This window comes from Tasmannia lanceolata, unplaced genomic scaffold (assembly GCF_043159265.1).
Source record: "Tasmannia lanceolata isolate RefF3 unplaced genomic scaffold, GAP_Taslan_0.1 ptg000007l, whole genome shotgun sequence".
Classification (NCBI taxonomy): Eukaryota; Viridiplantae; Streptophyta; class Magnoliopsida; order Canellales; family Winteraceae; genus Tasmannia; species Tasmannia lanceolata.
In genome coordinates, this window is record NW_027518684.1 from 21274155 (window position 1) to 21296363 (window position 22209).

General features: G+C 36.8%; 1 pseudogene; it reads left to right on the top strand.

Moving 5' to 3' along the window:
- Positions 1 to 972: 972 nt before the first annotated feature.
- On the top strand, positions 973 to 9566 carry LOC143880660 (calcium-transporting ATPase 10, plasma membrane-type-like; annotated as a pseudogene).
- The last annotated feature ends 12643 nt before the right edge of the window (positions 9567 to 22209 follow it).

Sequence of the window (22209 nt, forward strand, 5' to 3'; positions counted from 1 at the left end):
AAGTAGTCTTTGCAGAAATCCTCATCTCTAAGCCATTGAGATTCATCAACTTCTTCATCCGTCTCAGCAAAGGTACTCAAAACAGTGTAAAAATAATTCATATATTTTAGACTGAATTGAGTCTTTCGCTTCCATGAGTTAAACTCAGATCCACCAAAGGAGTGAAGTTTGACCATCTCAAAAGGCATAGAAATCTTTTCCATTTGATATTTCAGAGGAAATTAAAAAAAATAGAAAGAGTGCACCTAATTGGAGAGAACCAAATTGCAAACCAAAACAGAGAACCGTATCCGTGATCCGAATTGCAAGAACCACTTTCGGTTACCAAGATCAAGCCCCAAAGTAGTTTCCACCACAAGCTATAGCTCCTCACAAGATTCGGTCACAAGGGTTGCTCAAATATGTGTCCAAGGGGGGTTTGGCCACACCAAGTGATTCGACCAACAGGAGATGGAAGGTAAGAGGGAAAAACAATAAACTTTACCCCTCCCTCTCTCTCCAATTCACTATTGTACCCCTCTGGTGATGCCACTTCACCTCCCCTCTGAACCAATTCTCCCACCACAAGAGGTTGAGAGAATTAATTAGATTTCCTTTCTACCCATCAAAACCTCCATGCCGAATCCTTCTATACCCAACAAGTTTCGCCTCTTCTTTGACGAGCAAATAGACAGAAACACAGGACAAATTTCTGCAACTCCCCAATAGAACCGGCAGCAACAGGGGAGACCAACGGAAAAAGAGAATCCGACGGAGAGAGGGCTGCTGGTCAGACAGGAGGATGGGTATGCCCAATCTGGAAAACCGATTCTTATGTGCCCAACAAGTTTCGCCTCTTCTGTACAGATTTTTGAAAGAGAAGAAGGTCACGCCCAAACCGATTCTTGTGTTGGTTTCTTTTTAAGAAACCCTCTGTGGGAGATGGGTTTCATCGGTGGCAAATAAGATCCCGTGAGAAATCCTCTGTTGGAGATGGGTTTCACCGACCGGCAAAGAAGATTCCGTGAGATGGGTTTCACCGGCGGCAGAGAAGATTCCGTGAGAAACCCTCTGTTGGAGATGGATTTCACCGAGCGATGGTCAATCTCGAGAGGAGCAGACGTCGAAAAAAAAGTAGGTTTTTTTTTTTTTTTTGTGATGCTTTAAGATTGTTAGAGCAATTAGGGTTTAAGCAAGGATGCTTAAAGCATTACACCCAAGGTATCTAGTTTGGAATACCAAGTTTGTTGCCTCCAGCCCCTATATATAGAGAGATACACTAGGGTTATGAGAGGTTAATGGGCTCCAGCCCAAATGGGCCCACTACACCTGGTCCATTACCTATTGGCCTTATATTAGAACATACATGGGTTATATTATATATACCCAACACATCATCCCAATAGAAGGCATTCTCCTGCCTACATCAGCATCCTCTATGGCTAGGACATCGACATTGACATCATGCTGCAGTAGAATGAAAGAATTAACATCATAGCACTAGTTCTTAGCAACAATATTATCCCATTGTGCAGAACATACATGATCTGAGCGTTAGTTCTTAGATCAAAATTAATTTGTTATAAGAAGTTTTATTTTTATTTTTTTAGGCTCAATTTCAGTATCAGGTGTTTGTAATGGTTGTGGAAGTACTAAAATATGGAAGAAGCCAACACAGCAGCCAGCCTTCCACACTCCAACAGCTTGCCTTCCCTCTTGTAGCCGTGCGAGCGATGCAACCTCCGCACTCTCATAATGAAAGAATTTGTTATAAGAAGCTTTATTTTTCTTTTTTCTTTTTTTCAGGCTCAATTTTCAGATTACCATATTCAATTTTCCATAAGTCTCTTTGTTGCCACTTTGCCTTTCTCTCATTGGGTAAATCATATTCTCCATTTTGATTCTGGAACCTAAGGTGACAATTCAAGAAAAATGGACGAATTTAAAATTTTCTATAGGATTTAGGCTAAAGTACAGAAAGCATTTGGAAGTGATTGAAAAAATAACGTCAAAAATGTCAGTTGTTGAGAAAACTCGGTAAATGTTACTTTACCCAAAAATTGTAAAATATAAAACTGAAATGCCCCTTGGTTACTCTCTCTTTCTCGTTTTGTTTTACCTAATTCTAATTTGGGTTCGAGTAAGTAAATTTGGGTTGGACTAAAATAATTTGGGTTCGGAAAAAAGAATTTGGTTCAAATAAGCATGGTTTAAAATTTAGATTGAAATTTCGGATTTCTGAAATTTCGTTCGAAATTTATAATAAAATAATATTTTTATTGCGTTAAAGAATTTCGATTGAAATTACTGAAATTTTGCCCTAACAAAATGGAATTTCGATCGGCAATGCCAAATTTCGGCTATTTCGGCTGAAATTTCAGTTTCGAATAAGCCTGAAATTTTAGCTGAATCTGAAATTTAAAACCATGCAAATAAGTAAAATTGACTAAAATAGTTTTGGTTTGAGTAAGCAAAATTGGGTTCATACGAAAATAATTTGGGTTTGTGTAAGCAAATTTGGGTTCCACGAACACAACTTGTGTTCGAGTAAACAAATTTGGGTTCTTTTAGGCCACGCTTGGATACCAACATGATTTAGATTTTGATTTAATTGATATTTTGAACTGGATTAGATCCTTAGATTTCCAAATCAGCTACAACGCAAAAAAAATCGATTTTCAAATCTTTTCTGTGAGATATTATTTGGAAATAAATATTTGTGGCAATTTCCTTCACCATCGCTGTTCCTCAATGTTGCTCCGGCAGGAACAAGAGATCCCTCCCTCCTTCTCTCTCTCTCTCTCTCTCAAAACAGGGAACTCAAATCAAAACAAATGCATGAGATATCCAAACAGGCCCTTATTGTTCTTAATTGAAAGGGATATCTTCCTAAATTGAAGATTCTTTTTAAATAAGATTGAAGTATACTAAAAGTTATTCCTGTGATAAAAAAAAAAGGTTGATGACAAATTCGCTCACCCTGTAGGATAATTCGCAGCACTTTAACGTCAAAAAGTGTTAAAATCTGCCACATATCCTTCCTTACATGGGAGTGAATTATCGTACAGGGGTGCCAATTTGTCATCGCCCTAAAAATAGGTCCTTACTGTCAAAACGGGACAAACTTTTTTGATTCCGTGAGAGATGGCCCCATCAGAAATTTCCTCGAATTTGGATTTCCATGCGATTAAAAAACAATGTTATGGTTATGAATTTATAGGGATTTGCTAGGAAATTTCACAGAAAGGCATTCCGCGGCTGACTTTTGAATGAGAGAACTGCCACACTGGCTCTCTTTTGAGTAGATTGTCTTATTCTCTTTTCAGTAGACAATCTGAGGTGGTTGTTCTCTCATGCAAAAGTCGGCCCTGAAATAACTTTCCGTGAAATTCCTGAATTTATAATTTTAAACATGTTAAATGTGTTTCTTTTGCAAAGTTTCCCACTTTATTACAATTTTTAGTTGTATTTTGTTTTTTATTTTGTACTTTTTTGTGTTTTTGGTTATTTGATGATATGCGAATGTTTACCTTAACGAACATAACAAAGCAACGGACAATCCTTAAATATGTTTGGTCCACTCATGCAACACTAGATTTAAAGTTATGTGAGCACACAATACCTCTTCTTTACTAAAATTCCATGCAAAAAATTTTCATTGCAGCCAAACATGGCCTCGGAGATTAAGAGAGATCAGAGTAAATGGAAAGAAATGGTTGACTGAAAATCAAAGATTGGGATGAGAAAGAGGAAAATGATAATTGATGCATACTTGAAAAACATGTCACCTTATAGAGGGCTGTTAGGAGCATCCCTGATATAGGCGCGTCTTCCTAGCAAATCTCTAAATCAAATTATACCAGTGTGAACTGCCCTCATGGTAAGAAACTACAATATAGTGGGTCCCACTTTTGAATGATCTGAATCATCTATTTGACAGGTCATACAGCCCAAAAAAATAAAAAATCAGTTGAATTGTAAACTTTCTTTTTACTACCAAAAAAAATCTTATAAAATGTACTCTCTTTAGGCTACTGTTATGGACACAGACATTCGATGATCAGTGCAGACTTACATTGACATATATGTTTTAATCAGCTGTTGCATTTCCCAACAAGTCCTCAGCAGTATTTGACAATTGGTTAAAGCTACTGATATTGGCACTACCATATTTTGATAACTGCACTAATTCACCTTGTCTTTAAGTACTAAATTAGCTGTTGATGGTTAACACAATTCCCAAAAAAACTCGACATAAACTAATTTAAAACAAAAGACGAGGTGAGGTAGTTCAATTATAAAAAAAAACGTAGTGCCAATATCAATAGCCTTGGCTAAAAAATTCACACCAATTTTCAAAACATGTTCCGGGGCAGCTCTTTCTTTATGGCTCTTAGTTAATCTCTCATGAATGTTTTTCTAAGTAGTTATTAAATATCTTATTTTTAAAAGCTCTTGATCTATTTCTAGCTCATAAAAGTTAGGAATGTTTGGTTCGCAGGAAAAATATTTCTTGAGAAATTCTTTTCTCTTAATCTAGAGAGAAATAACAATAAGTAAAAACTAGAAATGGATTGGTAAAGTCACTTTTTTCATATGTACTAAACCAATGGAAAAGTTTTTCTGTTGCAGATTTTTCCAAGAAAATTTCAGCAAACCAAACGTGGCTTTTAGTGAAAAAAAAAGCCCATAGCGTGGCTCTATGCGTTGAGGACACGTATATTAAAAATTCGTTATATAGCAAACCTTAGATCCTCATTTCCTCTCCAAGAGTTGGGTCTTATATGTTTTTCGCCTCCCTTCTTTGATTAGCTCCTAAATCTCACCCCCATTTCTTGAGAAATTCTTTTCTCTTAATCTAGAGAGAAATAATAATAAGTAAAAACTGGAAATGGGTTGGTAAAGTCACTTTTTTCATATGTACTGAACCAATGGAAAAGTTTTTCTATTGCAGATTTTTCCCAGAAAATTTCTGCAAACCAAACGTGGTTTTAGTGAAAAAAAAAAGCCCATAGCGTGGCTCTATGCGTTGAGGACACGTATATTAAAAATTCGTTATATAGCAAACCCTAGATCCTCATTTCCTCTCCAATAGTTGGGTCTTATCTATTTTTCGCCTCTCTTCTTTGATTAGCTCCTAAATCTCACCCCCCTTTCTTGAGAAATTCTTTTCTCTTAATCTAGAGAGAAATAATAATAAGTAAAACCTAGAAATGGGTTGGTAAAGTCACTTTTTTCATATGTACTGAACTAATAGAAAAGTTTTTCTATTGCAGATTTCTCCTAGAAAATTTCTGCAAACCTAGTGAAAAAAGAAAGCCCATAGCATGGCTCTATGCGTTAAGGACACGTATATTAAAAATTTGTTAAATAGCAAACCCAAGATCCTCATTTCCTCTCCAACAGTTGGGTCTTATCTGTTGTTCGCCTCCCTTCTTCGATTAGCTCCTAAATCTCACCTCTTTTCTTGATAAATTCTTTTCTCTTAATCTAGAGGGAAATAATAATAAGTAAAAACTAGAAATGGGTTTGTAAAGTCACTTTTTTCATATGTACCGAACTAATGGAAAAGTTTTTCTATTGCAGACTTTTCCTAGAAAATTTCTGCAAACCAAACGTGGCTTTTAGTGAAAATAATCCCATAGCGTGGCTCTATGCGTTGAGGACACGTTTATTAAAAATTCGTTATATAGCAAACCCTAGATCCTCATTTCCTCTCTAAGTGTTGGGTCTTATCTGTTTTTCGCCTCCCTTCTTTGATTAGCCCCTAAATCTCACCCCCTTTCTTGAGAAATTCTTTTCTCTTAATCTAGAGAGAAATAATAATAAGTAAAAACTAGAAATGGGTTGGTAAAGTCACTTTTTTCATTGCAGATTTTTCCTAGAAAATTTCTGCAAACCAAATGTGGCTTTTAGTGAAAAAAGAAGCCCATAGCGTGGCTCTATGCGTTGAGGACACGTATATTAAAAATTCGTTATATAGCAAACCCTAGATCCTCATTTCCTCTCCAAGAGTTGGGTCTTATCTGTTTTTCGCCTCCCTTCTTTGATTAGCTCCTAAATCTCACCCCCCCTTTCTTGGGAAATTCTTTTCTCTTAATCATGAGAGAAATAATAATAAGTAAAAACTAGAAATGGGTGGGTAAAGTAACTTTTTTCATATGTACTTAACCAATGGAAAAGTTTTTATATTGCAGATTTTTCCCAGAAAATTTCTGCAAACCAAACGTGGCTTTTAGTGAAAAAAGAAGCCCATAGCGTGGCTCTATGCGTTGAGGACACATATATTAAAAATTCCTTATATAGCTGTAGACACCCCATTTTGACCGGACCCAAATTCGTAGCGTTGATGTGAAACCTTATCAAATCAGTGAGCTGGGGTCCTAAATTGAACCCTATGGCAGGTTAAGGTCTCCGTAAAATTTCGTCGAGATCCGAGCGCGTTTGCTCAGTGAACGAGCCAAGAGAGTGAGCGCAGTGCAGGCCAAAAGGGGGGCGAATTTATCTGTACCGGGGGGTGTATTTATAAAGCCATTAAATATAAAGTTGAGAAGGAGGGCGATTTATCCTGCGATGGGCGCGCCCGGACCTAATAGGACAAATCTGGCGGGCGCGCCTCATCAAATTTTCGCGCGCTTCATCAAGTGGGGGTGCTGTTCTCAGCACCGTTATTTTGATATATATATATAAAATGGGAGGCACTGTTCATTCTCGAAAAAAAAAAAGAAGAGAAAAGAGAGAGCGAGAGAGAAAGAGATTGGGAGTTTTCCTCTTCGTCTTCTTCCTCCGCCGATCGTTTCCTCCGATCATTCGTCGGAAACATTACCTCCGATCCGAGGTTGTGAGAGACGGAAAAGAGAGAGAGAGAGAGAGAGAGTTTCATTCTCTTAAGAAAGCAGAGAGAGAGATTGGAAAAAGGGGTTTCCAGATCTGCTTCTCCGGTTAAGCCCGCCGGAGCTCCGGCCGAGAGTTTTTGTTTTTTTCCTTCTTATATTCTCCATCCAAATTACTTTTTCTTCATTTCAAACCCAAAATCTAAATTTCTCTTGTGCAGATCTGATTTTTGTTCTTTTACTTGCCAAAGACCTCAGATCCGTTGGTTTTGCTTTGAAAATTTAGTTTTACCTATTCATAACTAGCATTTGTCTTTCATAAGCCTTAGATCCAAGTTAGAAACCCTAGTTCTTCTCTCTATTTCTTCTCTGATTCTCTGTTTCCGGCAGATTTGTCAGAGATTTTGCAAGCTTTGCCTGATTTCAATCAGGATACATCCCCTATCTTCATCACCAATTCTATAATTCTCGTCTCTTTTGTAATCTCTTAGATCTCTCTCTCGGCTCCCTTCCAAATCTCAGATCCGAGGTCCAAATCTCAGATCTATATTCCTTTCATGTCTAAAACCCTAGATCCACTATTCTTCTCTTCCGATCTTAGATCTGAAATTCTCTGGCTGGTATGGATTTAACTCTTGAAGGTGCAAATCTCATTCTCGATCATTAGCTTTTAAGTATATTTGCAAAGGGAATTCGGATTGTTGTATCTTAAAGGATCTGCAGTATTTGTGGATCTCCGGTGTGGAATTCATCCAAAGAAGATGATCAGGTTGGAATTCACCTCAAATTTTCTTTTGATTTATGGCAAATTTTCTCAAATATTCATTTGATTGTGTGAGGTTATGGATTGGTCGGGAATTTGTAGTGGTCTCTTATAATCAGTGATAATTTCCTCTTGGTGAGCATTCAGTGATACATATTCATGTGTTTGTCTGTGGAAATTTATTGAAATTTAGTTGCTCCCTTTAATTAATCATTTGATGTCACATGGTTATTGGAAGGAGATGAGAAGCAGATACTAAGCTATTGATTTACCTTTTCTGGAACCCTTGTCTTTAAGTGTTGTTTTCTAAAAAAATAAAAATGATGAAATATATAATACTTGGTTGCCCTCAGTACATACTTTGTTAAATTTTGAAATCATAAGTTACTTTCAGCATGCTTTGTTGCATTTTTAATGTTTTGCGAATTCATTACAGGTTCAGTAGTTCCTTCACTTCTCTGAACTTGTAGGAAAAATTGTACAAGTCATGAGCTTATTATTCCAACTTGATTACTCTTTTTTCTTTTTAGCTGATTTTCCTTGTAAAAACCATTGTTACAAATGTAAATTGGATGTGGTATTACTTCTATGGATTACATTTTATTTATTTATTTATTCTCCATTGATCTGGGTGTTTAAAAAAAAATTTGCTTTAAAGCTGTAATAATTTCAAGGATCATGTTGGCTATAAAAGATGGGGTCAGGGAATATTAATATTATCACTTGCATGTCTTTTTCATCCTTCAAGATGAATTAGACATTTCTATCTCATGCATCTCCATGATTGGAGTGAAGTCTTTGCAGCAAATTTCAGCAGTTCTCCCTGTTCCTGCAGAATGTGAAACTTTTTAACATCTAAAATTTTCCTCCTCCCCACTATCTCCTTCTAGTTCAAGGATGTTTTCCATGCTTCAATGTTTAACACGATTCTGTCCATGCTTCAACCCCACTGTGTAGCATGATTCTTTCCATTGTTTCAGCCTGGTATCGCCCCATCAGTCAGCCCTCGTTCCATCCCAGTTTCAGTCCATGGTCATCATTTTAAACCCGTACTTTAGCCCTGTTTGGCAGGCACAGTTCAGCCCCTGTTTTGAACCAAATGCAGTCCAAAAAGATGAACAAGAATTATCGCAGTGGGCATTACCAGAGGATGACCTAGTTTTTCTCGCAATTGTGAGTATAAAGGATCCTTGCCGACCAGGTGTCAAAAATGCTGTACAACTGTGCACAAGTGCTGGTGTTAAGATACGAATGGTGACCGGAGATAATTTCAGACAACGAAGCAATAGCTTTGGAATGTGGAATAATTGATTCAGAAGCTACTGCTACAGAGCCAGCACTCATTGAGGGAAAAGTATTCCGTGCTCTGTTCACTAACAAAAGAGAAGAAATTGCTGACAGTATATCGGTAATGGGAAGGTCTTCTCCTAATGACAAGCTCCTGTTGGTACAAGCATTGCGCCAAAGAGGCCATGTTGTTGCTGTAACTGGAGATGGGACTAATGATATTTCTGCACTGCATAAGGCAGATATAGGCTTTGCAATGGGTATTTCAGGAGCAGAAGTTACAAAAGAAAGTTCTGATATTATTATACTGGATGATAACTTTACTTCAGTTATAAAGGTTGTCCATTGGGGGCGTTCTGTATATGCAATTTCTCTGGGTTAACCTCATCATGGATACGCTTGGAGCACTTGCATTGGCTACTGAACCACCAACAGATCGCCTTATGCGCAGAGTTCCAGTTGGTCGAAGGGAACCTCTCATTACAAATATCATATGGAGAAACTTGATTTTTCAAGCTCTGTACCAAGTGTGTGTCCTCCTCACTTTCAACTTTTGGGATATTTGATGAATTCAATGGTCGAAAGCCCGATGAAAAGAATGTCTTTACAGGAGTCACTAAAAAAACCATCTCTTTATGGGGATAATTGGATTTACTCTTGTACTACAGATTTTGATCATCGAGCTCCTTTGGGAATTTCGTTAAAACCTTTCGTCTCATTAGAATAGTCCCCCATAGGAGACATGCTTTGTCTTATTGAGGCGATCCTCCTTTGGAGACGAGCCTCGTAGTTTAGAGCATGTATCTTAGAGAGTTTCCCCTAGTCTTATAGAGAGTAAGCTTGTAAGGGGCATACAGTGCCTCATTTATAGAGCCTCCCCAACTTGTTCCCCTTGCTAGTAGGGGACCATTTCGGTCTGATAGTAGTCTAGCACTCTTGTGTACATCCTTTGTGTGTATAGAAGGCATGCCTTGCCTCATTTATAGAATCCTATTTGGAGACAAGCCTTGTCTCATATAGAGAGTTTCCCCTTTAGGAGGCTTACCTAGCCTCATGTTAGAGCCTTCCCTGCTTGAGATCTTAGATTCATTTTCGCTGCTCTTAGAGCGCTTGTTTGCTTGTTGTGGATCGTCTCTTTGAGACATTTGTTGCTTGTTCGGGGTTTCCCCTTTGCTTTAGGGCTTTGCCCTAGTTTATGGTTATGTTTGTTTGTTCCCTATAAGAGTGAAATCATTTTAAGATCCAAGAGCTTTAAAATCATTTAAAATCCAAAAACATTAGAAATTTAAAACTCAAAATCATTTGAAAACTTTAAAAATATCAAAAACATTTGAAAAATATTAAAACCCTTAAATCATTTGAAGTGTTAGGTTTTAGTTAGAAGAGTTCGATTCGAACTACGTTGGCTTGATCCTCTTTCACGAGGTACGTAGTGCAGCTTGGGATCCATATCCCAAGTCCAGCCAAACTTTTTTTATAAATAATATTTTAAACCTTCTTCGAAAATCTTTAAAACCCTGTTTTCAAAAGATCTTCTTCTAGAGTTAGGAGTTTCTCCTAAATAGAGAGTTTTAGAGTTAGGTTTTTTCTTTTGATAGGTTGTTTGATTGATTGTTTGTTGTGTGCTTATTTTAGAGTTAGGGGTCTGTCCTAGAGTTATAGGAGCGCCTCCGTCCGATCAGTTGGCGATCCACATCGCCGAGTGATGACTAGAGTAGGATACGCTAGTCCACCTTTGGTTTTCCTTAGGAAATACAACCTAGTTACATATAGGTTGTAGGAACCACCTGCATTAGCTTAGGGCTAATCTGCATTTAGTTAGGGCATATAGGATGTCCTAAAATTCACAATTCACTGGAATTTAAATAATCGTACAATAAACTTTAATAATTGGTCCGGTCTTTTAGATCGAGTTTAGGATAGAGGGCTAGGTGTCTTAGGCATCATAGTTTAGAATAGGCGTGAAGAACTACGTTGCCTTGATTCTCGTGGAGGCGGGGATACGTAGGCTTCTTTGGATGAATACCAGACCATCCGAGGACTCGGGCTAATCATTTAGAGTTTTAGGATGTGTTTAATTATTGTATGTTTTGATGTGTTTTCTTATTTTCTAGTACTGATCCTATACCTTTTAGCTATAGCTTGCATGTGTTTGCACATCAGAACTTAGACACCCATTAGGCATGTCATTCATAACCTAGCTATGCTTAGGTGACACATCTTTCATTTTATTTTATATGCGCTTATTATTTTATCCTCAGGAAATGCATGCTTAGGTAGACGACTCATGAGGATTGTTCCCATTTGATATGATTTTTACCCAAACTTCTTTGGAGTTAATGAAAATGGCATAAGAGACCAAGTGCTTGCACTCGGACGAATTGGAGGTGCTCTCAGACCTTCTCCATTCGTAACCAGGCACGAACCCATATATATTTCTGGTTATCCATTGCACAGAGGATTTGATTTTAGGGTTCCATGGCACATCCATGGATGGCGACTCTGAGTTTATTTTAGGTATGTCTCGGTTTCGAACCTCGGTTCCGGCTCAAGACATATCTTTTTCTTTTTATATCGCCTCTCGTGCTATGCTATGAGGGTGGCATCCGTTTCGAGAGTTCCTTGGCAGAGCTCTCCTTCACGTTGCGGATGATCCAGAGAGGGTGTAATGGACCCGTTCCCTCACCGCCTCTATCTCGGATCGGGGGCCACAGACTAACGACTCTGCTGGGGATTGAAGTTTCTGAAACTAACTCCAAAAGAAACGATTTAATCAAGAAATTCAACTCAAAGAGTATGTTCAAACTTCTCTGGTTTCTATTTGCTAAGAATTGATATCCCAGTTATCATTGTGTAATATCTTTTATGACGTGCCTCATTTCCTAGACCCTAGATCCTCATTTCCTCTCCAAGAGTTGGGTCTTATCTGTTTTTCGCCTCCCTTCTTTGATTAGCTCCTAAATCTCACCTCCCCTTTCTTGAGAAATTCTTTTCCCTTAATCTAGAGAGAAATAATAATAAGTAAAAACTAAAAATGGGTTGGTAAAGTCACTTTTTTCATATGAACTGAACCAATGGAAAAGTTTTTATATTGCAGATTTTTCCCAGAAAATTTCTGCAAACAAAACGTGGCTTTTAGTGAAAAAAGAAGCTCATAGCGTGGCTCTATGCGTTGAGGACACGTATATTAAAAATTCGTTATATAGCAAACCCTAGATCCTCATTTCGTCTCCAAGAATTAGGTCTGATTTGTTTTTCGCCTCCCTTCTTTGATTAGCTCCTAAATCTCACCCCCCCTTTCTTGAGAAATTCTTTTCTCTTAATCTAGAGAGAAATAATAATAAGTAAAAACTAGAAATGGGTGGGTAAAGTCACTTTTTTCATATGTACTGAACCAATGAAAAAGTTTTTATATTGCGGATTTTTCCCAGAAAATTTCTGCAAACCAAACGTGGGTTTTAGTGAAAAAAGAAGCTCATAGCGTGGCTCTATGCGTTGAGGACCCGTATATTAAAAATTTGTTATATAGCAAATCCTAGATCCTCATTTCCTCTCCAAGAGTCTTATCTGTTTTTCGCCTCCCTTCTTTGATTAGCTCCAAAATCTTACCCCCCTTTTCTTGAAAAATAAGTTTCTCTTAATCTAGAGAGAAATAATAGTAAGTAAAAACTAAAAAAAGGGTTGGTAAAGTCACTTTTTTCGTATGTACTGAACCAATGGAAAAGTTTTTCTATTGCAGATTTTTCCCAGAAAATTTCTGCAAACCAAACGTGGCTTTTAGTGAAAAAAAAAGCCCATAGCGTGGCTGTATGCGTTGAGGACACGTATATTAAAAATTCGTTATATAGCAAACTCTAGATCCTCATTTCCTCTCCAAGAGTTGGGTCTTATCTGTTTTTCGCCTCCCTTCTTTGATTAGCTCCTAAATCTCAACCCCCCTTTCTTGAGAAATTCTTTTCTCTTAATCTAGAGAGAAATAATAATAAGTAAAAACTAGAAGTGGGTGGGTAAAGTCACTTTTTCCATATGTACTGAACCAAAGGAAAAGTTTTATATTGTAGATTTTTCAGAAGAAATTTCTGCAAACCAAACGTGGCTTTTAATGAAAAAAGAAGCCCATAGCGTGGCACTATGCGTTGAGGACACGTATATTAAAAATTCGTTATATAACACCCTAGATCCTCATTTCCTCTCCAAGAGTTGGGTCTTATCTGTTTTTCGCCTCTCTTCTTTCATTAGCTCCTAAATCTCACCCCCCCCTTTCTTGAGAAATTCTTTTCTCTTAATCTAGAGAGAAATAATAATAAGTAAAAACTAGAAATGGGTTGGTAAAGTCACTTTTTTAATATGTACTGAACCAATGGAAAAGTTTTTCTATTGCAAATTTTTCCCAGAAAATTTCTGCAAACCAAACGTGGCTTTTAGTGAAAAAAAAAGCCCATAGCGTGACTTTAGGCGTTGAGGACACGTATATTAAAAATTCGTTATATAGCAAACCCTAGATCCTCATTTTCTCTCCAAGAGTTGGGTCTTATCTGTTTTTCGCTTCCCTTCTGTTATTAGCTTTTAAATCTCACCCTCCCTTTCTTGAGAAATTCTTTTCTTTTAATCTAGAGAGAAATAATAATAAGTACAAACTGGAAATGGGTTGGTAAAGTCACTTTTTTCATATGTACTGAACCAATGGAAAAGTTTTTCTATTGCAGATTTTTCCGAGAAAATTTCTGCAAACGAAACGTGGCTTTTAGTGAAAAAAGAAGCCCATAGCGTGGCTCTATGTGTTGAGGACACGTATATTAAAAATTCGTTATATAGCAAATCCTAGATCCTCATTTCCGCTCCAAGAGTTGGGTCTTATCTGTTTTTCGCCTCCCTTCTTTGATTACCTCCTAAATCTCACCCCCCTTTCTGCAAAAATTCTTTTCTCTTAATCTAGAGAGAAATAATAATAAGTAAAAGCTAGAAATGGGTTGGTAAAGTCACTTTTTTCATATGTACTGAACTAATGGAAAAGTTTTTCTATTGCAGATTTTTTCCAAAAAATATCTGTAAACCAAACGTGGCTTTTAGTGAAAAAAAAGCCCATAGCGTGGCTCTATGCGTTGAGGACACGTATATTAAAAATTCGTTATATAGCAAACCCTAGATCCTCATTTCCTCTCCAAAAGTTGGGTCTTATCTGTTTTTCGCCTCCCTTCTGTGATTAGCTCCTAAATCTAACCCCCCCTTTCTTGAGAAATTCTTTTCTCTTAATCTAAAGAGAAATAATAATAAGTAAAGATTAGAACTGGGTTGGTTAAGTCACTTTTTTCATATGTACTGAACCAATGGAAAAGTTTTTCTATTGCTGATTTTTCCCAGAAAATTTCTGCAAACGAAACGTGGGTTTTAGTGGAAAAAAAAGCCCGAAGCGTGGCTCTAGGCGTTGAGGACACGTATAATAAAAATTCGTTATATAGCAAACCCAATATCCTCATTTCCTCTCCCAGAGTTGGGTCTTATCTGTTTTTCGCCTCCCTTCTGTGATTAGCTCCTAAATCTCACCCCGCCTTTCTTGAGAAATTCTTTTCTCTTAATCTAGAGAGAAATAATAATAAATAAAAACTAGAAATAGGTTGGTAAAGTCACTTTTTCGTATATACTAAACCAATGGATAAGTTTCTCTATTGTAGATTTTTCCTAGAAAATTTCTGCAAACCAAACGTGGCTTTTAATGAAAAAAAAAGCCCATAGCTTGGCTCTTTGCGTTGAGGACACGTATATTAAAAATTCGTTATATAGCAAACCCTAGATCCTCAATTCCTCTCCAAGAGTTGGGTCTTATCTGGTTTTCGCCTTCCTTCTTTGATTAGCTCCTAAATCTCACCCCCCCTTTCTTGAGAAATTCTTTTCCCTTAATCTAGAGAGAAATGATAATAAGTAAAAACTAGAAATGTGTTCGTAAAGTCACTTTTTTCATATGTACTAAACCAATGGAAAAGTTTTTCAATTGCAGATTTTTCCCAGAAAATTTCTGCAAACCAAACGTGGCTTTTGGTGAAAAAAAAAGCCCATAGCGTGGCTCTATGCGTTGAGAACACGTATATTAAAAATTCTTTATATAGCAAACCCTAGATCCTCATTTCCTCTCCAAGAGTTGGGTCTTATCTGTTTCTCGCCTCCCTTCTTTGATTAGCTCCTAAATCTCACCCCCTCTTTCTTGAGAAATTCTTTTCCCTTAATCTAGAGAGAAATAATAATAAGTAAAAACTAGAAATGTGTTCGTAAAGTCACTTTTTTCATATATACTAAACCAATGGAAAAGTTTTTCAATTGCAGATTTTTCCCAGAAAATTTCTGCAAACCAAACGTGGCTTTTGGTGAAAAAAAAAGCCCATAGCGTGGCTCTATGCGTTGAGAACACGTATATTAAAAATTCTTTATATAGCAAACCCTAGATCCTCATTTCCTCTCCAAGAGTTGGGTCTTATCTGTTTCTCGCCTCCCTTCTTTGATTAGCTCCTAAACCTCAGCCCCCCTTTCTTGAGAAATTCTTTTCTCTTAATCTGGAGAGAAATAAAAATAAGTAAAAACTAGAAATGGGTTGGTAAAGTCACTTTTTCGTATATACTGAAACAATGGAAAAGTTTCTCTATTGCAGATTTTTCCCAGAAAATTTCTGCAAACCAAACGTGGGTTTTAGTGAAAAAAGAAGCTCATAGCGTGGCTTTATGTGTTGAGGACCCGTATATTAAAAATTTGTTATATAGCAAATCCTAGATCCTCATTTCCTCTGCAAGAGTCTTATCTGTTTTTCGCCTCCCTTCTTTGATTAGCTCCAAAATCTTACCCCCCTTTCTTGAAAAATAAGTTTCTCTTAATCTAGAGAGAAATAATAGTAAGTAAAAACTAAAAAAAGGGTTGGTAAAGTCACTTTTTACGTATGTACTGAACCAATGGAAAAGTTTTTCTATTGCAGATTTTTCCCAGAAAATTTCTGCAAACTAAACGTGGCTTTTAGTGAAAAAAAAAGCTCGTAGCGTGGCTGTATGCGTTGAGGACACGTATATTAAAAATTCGTTATATAGCAAACTCTAGATCCTCATTTCCTCTCCAAGAGTTGGGTCTTATCTGTTTTTCGCCTCCCTTCTTTGATTAGCTCCTAAATCTCACCCCCCCTTTCTTGAGAAATTCTTTTCTCTTAATCTAGAGAGAAATAATAATAAGTAAAAACTAGAAGTGGGTGGGTAAAGTCACTTTTTCCATATGTACTGAACCAAAGGAAAAGTTTTATATTGTAGATTTTTCACAAGAAATTTCTGCAAACCAAACGTGGCTTTTAATGAAAAAAGAAGCCCATAGCGTGGCTCTATGCGTTGAGGACACGTATATTAAAAATTCGTTATATAGCACCCTAGATCCCCATTGCCTCTCCAAGAGTTGGGTCTTATCTGTTTTTCGCCTCTCTTCTTTCATTAGCTCCTAAATCTCACCCCCCCCTTTCTTGAGAAATTCTTTTCTCCTAATCTAGAGAGAAATAATAATAAGTAAAAACTAAAAATGGGTTGGTAAGGTCACTTTTTTCGTATGTACTGAACCAATGGAAAAAAATTTCTATTGCAGATTTTCCCAGAAAATTTCTGCAAACCAAACGTGGCTTTTAGCCGAAAAAAAAGCCCATAGCGTGGCTATATGCGTTTACACGTACAGTAAAAATTCGTTATATAGCAAACCCTATATCCTCATTTCCTCTCCAAGAGTTGGGTCTTATCTGTTTTTTGCCTCTCTTCTTTCATTAGCTCCTAAATCTCACCCCCCCTTTCTTGAGAAATTCTTTTCTCTTAATCTAGAGAGAAATAATAATAAGTAAAAACTAGAAATGGGTTGGTAAAGTCACTTTTTTAATATGTACTGAACCAATGGAAAAGTTTTACTATTGCAAATTTTTCCCAGAAAATTTCTGCAAACCAAACGTGGCTTTTAGTGAAAAATAAAGCCCATAGCGTGACTTTAGGCGTTGAGGACACGTATATTAAAAATTCGTTATATAGCAAACCCTAGATCCTCATTTTCTCTCCAAGAGTTGGGTCTTATCTGTTTTTCGCTTCCCTTCTGTTATTAGCTTTTAAATCTCACCCCCCCTTTCTTGAGAAATTCTTTTCTCTTAATCTAGAGAGAAATAATAATAAGTACAAACTGGAAATGGGTTGGTAAAGTCACTTTTTTCATATGTACTGAACCAATGGAAAAGTTTTTCTATTGCAGATTTTTCCGAGAAAATTTCTGCACACCAAACGTGGCTTTTAGTGAAAAAAGAAGCCCATAGCGTGGCTCTATGTGTTGAGGACACGTATATTAAAAATTCGTTATATAGCAAATCCTAGATCCTCATTTCCGCTCCAAGAGTTGGGTCTTATCTGTTTTTCGCCTCCCTTCTTTGATTAGCTCCTAAATCTCACCCCCCTTTCGGCAAAAATTCTTTTCTCTTAATCTAGAGAGAAATAATAATAAGTAAAAGCTAGAAATGGGTTGGTAAAGTCACTTTTTTCATATGTACTGAACCAATGGAAAAGTTTTTCTATTGTAGATTTTTTCCAAAAAATTTCTGTAAACCAAACGTTGCTTTTAGTGAAAAAAAAGCCCATAGCGTGGCTCTATGCGTTGAGGACACGTATATAAAAAATTCGTTATATAGCAAACCCTAGATCCTCATTTCCTCTCCAAAAGTTGGGTCTTATCTGTTTTTCGCCTCCCTTCTGTGATTAGCTCCTAAATCTCACCCCCCCTTTCTTGAGAAATTCTTTTCTCTTAATCTAAAGAGAAATAATAATAAGTAAAAATTAGAACTGGGTTGGTAAAGTCACTTTTTTCATATGTACTGAACCAATGGAAAAGTTTTTCTATTGCTGATTTTTCCCAGAAAATTTCTGCAAAGGAAACGTGGGTTTTAGTGGAAAAAAAAAGCCCGTAGCGTGGCTCTAGGCGTTGAGGACACGTATAGTAAAAATTCGTTATATAGCAAACCCAATATCCTCATTTCCTCTCCTAGAGTTGGGTCTTATCTGTTTTTTGCCTCCCTTCTTTGATTAGCTCCTAAATCTCAGCCCCCCTTTCTTTGATTAGCTCCTAAATCTGAGCCGCCCTTTCTTGAGAAATTCTTTTCTCTTAATCTAGAGAGAAATAATAATAAGTAAAAACTAGAAATGGGTTGGTAAAGTCTCTTTTTTCATATGTAATGAACCAATGGAAAAGTTTTTCTATTGCAGATTTTTCCTAGAAAATTTCTGCAAACCAAACGTGGCTTTTAATGAAAAAAAAAGCCCATAGCTTGGCTCTATGCGTTGAGGACACGTATATTAAAAATTCGTTATATAGCAAACCCTAGATCCTCAATTCCTCTCCAAGAGTTGGGTCTTATCTGTTTTTCGCCTTCCTTCTTTGATTAGCTCCTAAATCTCACCCCCTCTTTCCTGAGAAATTCTTTTCCCTTAATCTAGAGAGACATAATAATAAGTAAAAACTAGAAATGTGTTCGTAAAGTCACTTTTTTCATATGTACTAAACCAATGGAAAAGTTTTTCAATTGCAGATTTTTCCCAGAAAATTTCTGCAAACCAAACGTGGCTTTTGGTGAAAAAAAAAGCCCATAGCGTGGCTCTATGCGTTGAGAACACGTATATTAAAAATTCTTTATATAGCAAACCCTAGATCCTCATTTCCTCTCCAAGAGTTGGGTCTTATCTGTTTCTCGCCTCCCTTCTTTGATTAGCTCCTAAACCTCAGCCCCCCTTTCTTGAGAAATTCTTTTCTCTTAATCTGGAGAGAAATAAAAATAAGTAAAAACTAGAAATGGGTTGGTAAAGTCACTTTTTCGTATATACTGAAACAATGGAAATGTTTCTCTATTGCAGATTTTTCCCAGAAAATTTCTGCATAGCAAACGTGGCTCTATGCGTTGAAGACACCTATATTAAAAATTCGTTATATAGCAAACCGTAGATCCTCAGTTCCTCTCCAAGAGTTGGGTCTTATCTGTTTTTCACCTCCCTTCTTTGATTAGCTCCTAAATCTCACCCCCCTTTCTTGAGAAATCCGTTTCTTTTAATCTAGAGTGAAATAATAATAAGCAAATACTAGAAATAGGTTGGTAAAGTCACTTTTTACATATGTACAGAACCAATGGAAAAGTTTTTCAATTGCAGATTTTTCCCAGAAAATTTCTGCAAACCAAACGTGGCTTTTAGTTGAAAAAAAAAGCCCATAGCGTGGCTCTATGCGTTGAGGACACGTATAGTAAAAATTCGTTATATAGCAAACCTTATATCCTCATTTCCTCTCCAAGAGTTGGGTCTTATCTGTTTTTCGCCTCTTTTCTTTGATTAGCTCCTAAATCTCACCCCCCCCCCCCCCCCCCCTTTCTTGAGAAATTCTTTTCTCTTAATCTAGAGAGAAATAATAATAAGTAAAAACTAGAAATGGGTTGGAAACGTCACTTTTTTCATATGTACTGAACCAATGCAAAAGTTTTTCTATTGCAGATTTTTCCCAGAAAATTTCGGCAAACCAAACGTGGCTTTCAGGGAAAAAAAAAAGCCCATAGCTTGGCTCTATGCGCTGAGAAAACGTATATTAAAAATTCATTATATAACAAACCCTAGATCCTCATTTCCTCTCCAAGAGTTGGGTCTTATCTGTTTCTCGCCTCCCTTCTTTGATTAGCTCCTAAATCTTAGCCCCCCTTTCTTTGATTAGCTCCTAAATCTTAGCCCCCCTTTATTTGATTAGCTCCTAAATCTCACCCCCCCTTTCTTGAGAAGTTCTATTCTCTTAATCTAGAGAGAAATAATAATAAGTAAAAACTAGAAATGGGTTGGTAAAGTCACTTTTTTCATATGTACTGAACCAGTGGAAAAAAATTTCAGTTTCAGATTTTTCCCAGAAAATTTCTGCAAACCAAACGTGGCTTTTGGTGAAAAAAAAAGCCCATAGCGTGGCTCTATGCGTTGAGGACACGCATATTAAAAATCTCTTATATAGCAAACCCTAGATCCTCATTTCCTCTCCAAGAGTGGAGTCTTATCTGTTTTTCGCCTCCCTTCTGTGATTAGCTCCTAAATCTCACCCCCACTTTCTTGAGAAATTCTTTTCTCTTACTCTAGAGAGAAATAATTATATGTAAAAACTAGAAATGGGTTGGTAAAGTCACTTTTTTCATATGTACTAAATCAATGGAAAAGTTTTTCTATTGCAGATTTTTCCCAGAAAATTTCTGCAAACCGAACATGGCTTTTAGTGAAAAAAAAAGCTCATAGGGTGGCTCTAGGCGTTGAGGACACGTATATTAAAAATTCGTTATATAGCAAACCCTAGATCCTCACTTCCTCTCCAAGAGTTGGGTCTTATCGGTTTTTCACCTCCCTTCTTTGATTAGCTCCTAAATCTCACCCCCCCTTTCTTGAGAAATTCTTTTCTCTTAATTTAGAGAGAAATAATAATAAGTAAAAAGTAGAAATGGGTTGGTAAAGTCACTTTTTTCAAATGTACTGAACCAATGGAAAAGTTTTTCTGTTGCAGATTTTTCCCATAAAATTTCTGCAAACCAAACGTGGCTTTCAGTGAAAAAAAAAAGCTCATAGCTTGGCTCTATGCGTTGAGGACACGTATATTAAAAATTAATTATATATAGCAAACCCTAGATCCTCATTTCCTCTCCAAGAGTTGGGTCTTATCTGTTTCTCGCCTCCGTTCTTTGATTAGCTCCTAAATCTCAGCCCCCCTTTCTTGAGAAATTCTTTTCTCTTAATCTAAAGAGAAATAATAATAAGTAAAAACTAGAAATGGGTTGGTAAAGTCACACTTTTTTCATATGTACTGAACCAATGGAAAAATTTTCCTAATGCCGATTTTTCTCAGAAAATTTCTGCAAACCAAACGTGGCTTTTAATGAAAAAAAAAGCCCATAGCTTGGCTCTATGCGTTGAGGACACGTATATAAAAAATTCGTCATATAACAAACCCTAGATCCCCAGTTCCGCTCCACGAGTTAGTTCTTATCTGTTTTTCGCCTCCCTTCTTTGATTAGCTCCTAAATCTCACCCCCCTTTCTTGAGAAATTCGTATCTCTTAATCTAGAGAGAAATAATAATAAGTAAAAACTAGAAATAGGTTGGTAAAGTCACTTTTTTCATATCTACGGAACCAATGGAAAAGTTTTTATATTACAGATTTTTCCCAGAAAATTTCTTCAAACAAAACGTGGCTTTTCGTGAAAAAAGAAGCCCATAGCGTGCCTCTATGCGTTGAGGACACGTATATTAAAAATTTGTTATATATCAAACCCTAGATCCTCATTTCCTATCCAAGAGTTGGGTCTTATCTGTTTCTCGCCTCCCTTCTTTGATTAGCTCCTAAATCTCACCCCCCCCCCCCCCATTCTTGAGAAATTCTTTTCTATTAATCTAGAGAGAAATAATAATAAGTAAAAAGTAGAAATGGGTTGGTAAAGTTTTTCTATTGCAGATTTTTCCCAGAAAATTTGTGCAAACCAAACATGGCTTTTAGAGAAAAAAAAGCCCATAGCGTGGCTCTATGCGTTGAGGACACGTATAGTAAAAATTGGTTATATAGCAAACCCTAGATCCTCATTTCCTCTCCAAGAGTTGGGTCTTATCTATTTTTCGCCTTCCTTCTTTTATTAGCTCCTAAACCTCACCCCCCCTTTCTTAAGAAATTCTTTTCTCTTAATCTAGAGATAAATAATAATAAGTAGAAACTAGAAATGGGTTGATAAAGTCAATTTTTTCATATGTACTGAACCAATGGAAAAGTTTTTCTATTGCAGATTTTTCCCAGAAAATTTCTGCAAACGAAATGTGGCTTTTAGTGAAAAAAAAGCCCATAGCGTGCCTATTTGCGTTGAGGACACGTATATTAAAATTTCGTTATATAGCAAACCTTAGATCCTCATTTCACTCCAAGAGTTGGGTCTCATCAGTTTTTCGCCTCCCTTCTTTGATTAGCTCCTAAATCTCACCCCCCCTTTTTTGAGAAATTCTTTTCTCTTAATCTAGAGAGAAATAATAATAAGTAAAAACCAATGGGTTGGTAAAGTCACTTTTTTCGTATGTACTGAACCAATGGAAAAGTTTTTCTATTGCAGATTTTTCCCAGAAAATTTCTGCAAAGCAAAATAGTATCCGAGGCAACATTATATCTGAGGCGACATTATATCCGAAAGTAACATAGTATCCGAAGCGACATTGTAGCCGAAGGTAACATAGTATCGGATGCACCATTGTATCCGAGGAGACTTTAAATCCTAGCCAACATTATATTTGAGGCGACAATGTATCCGAAGACGACAGTATC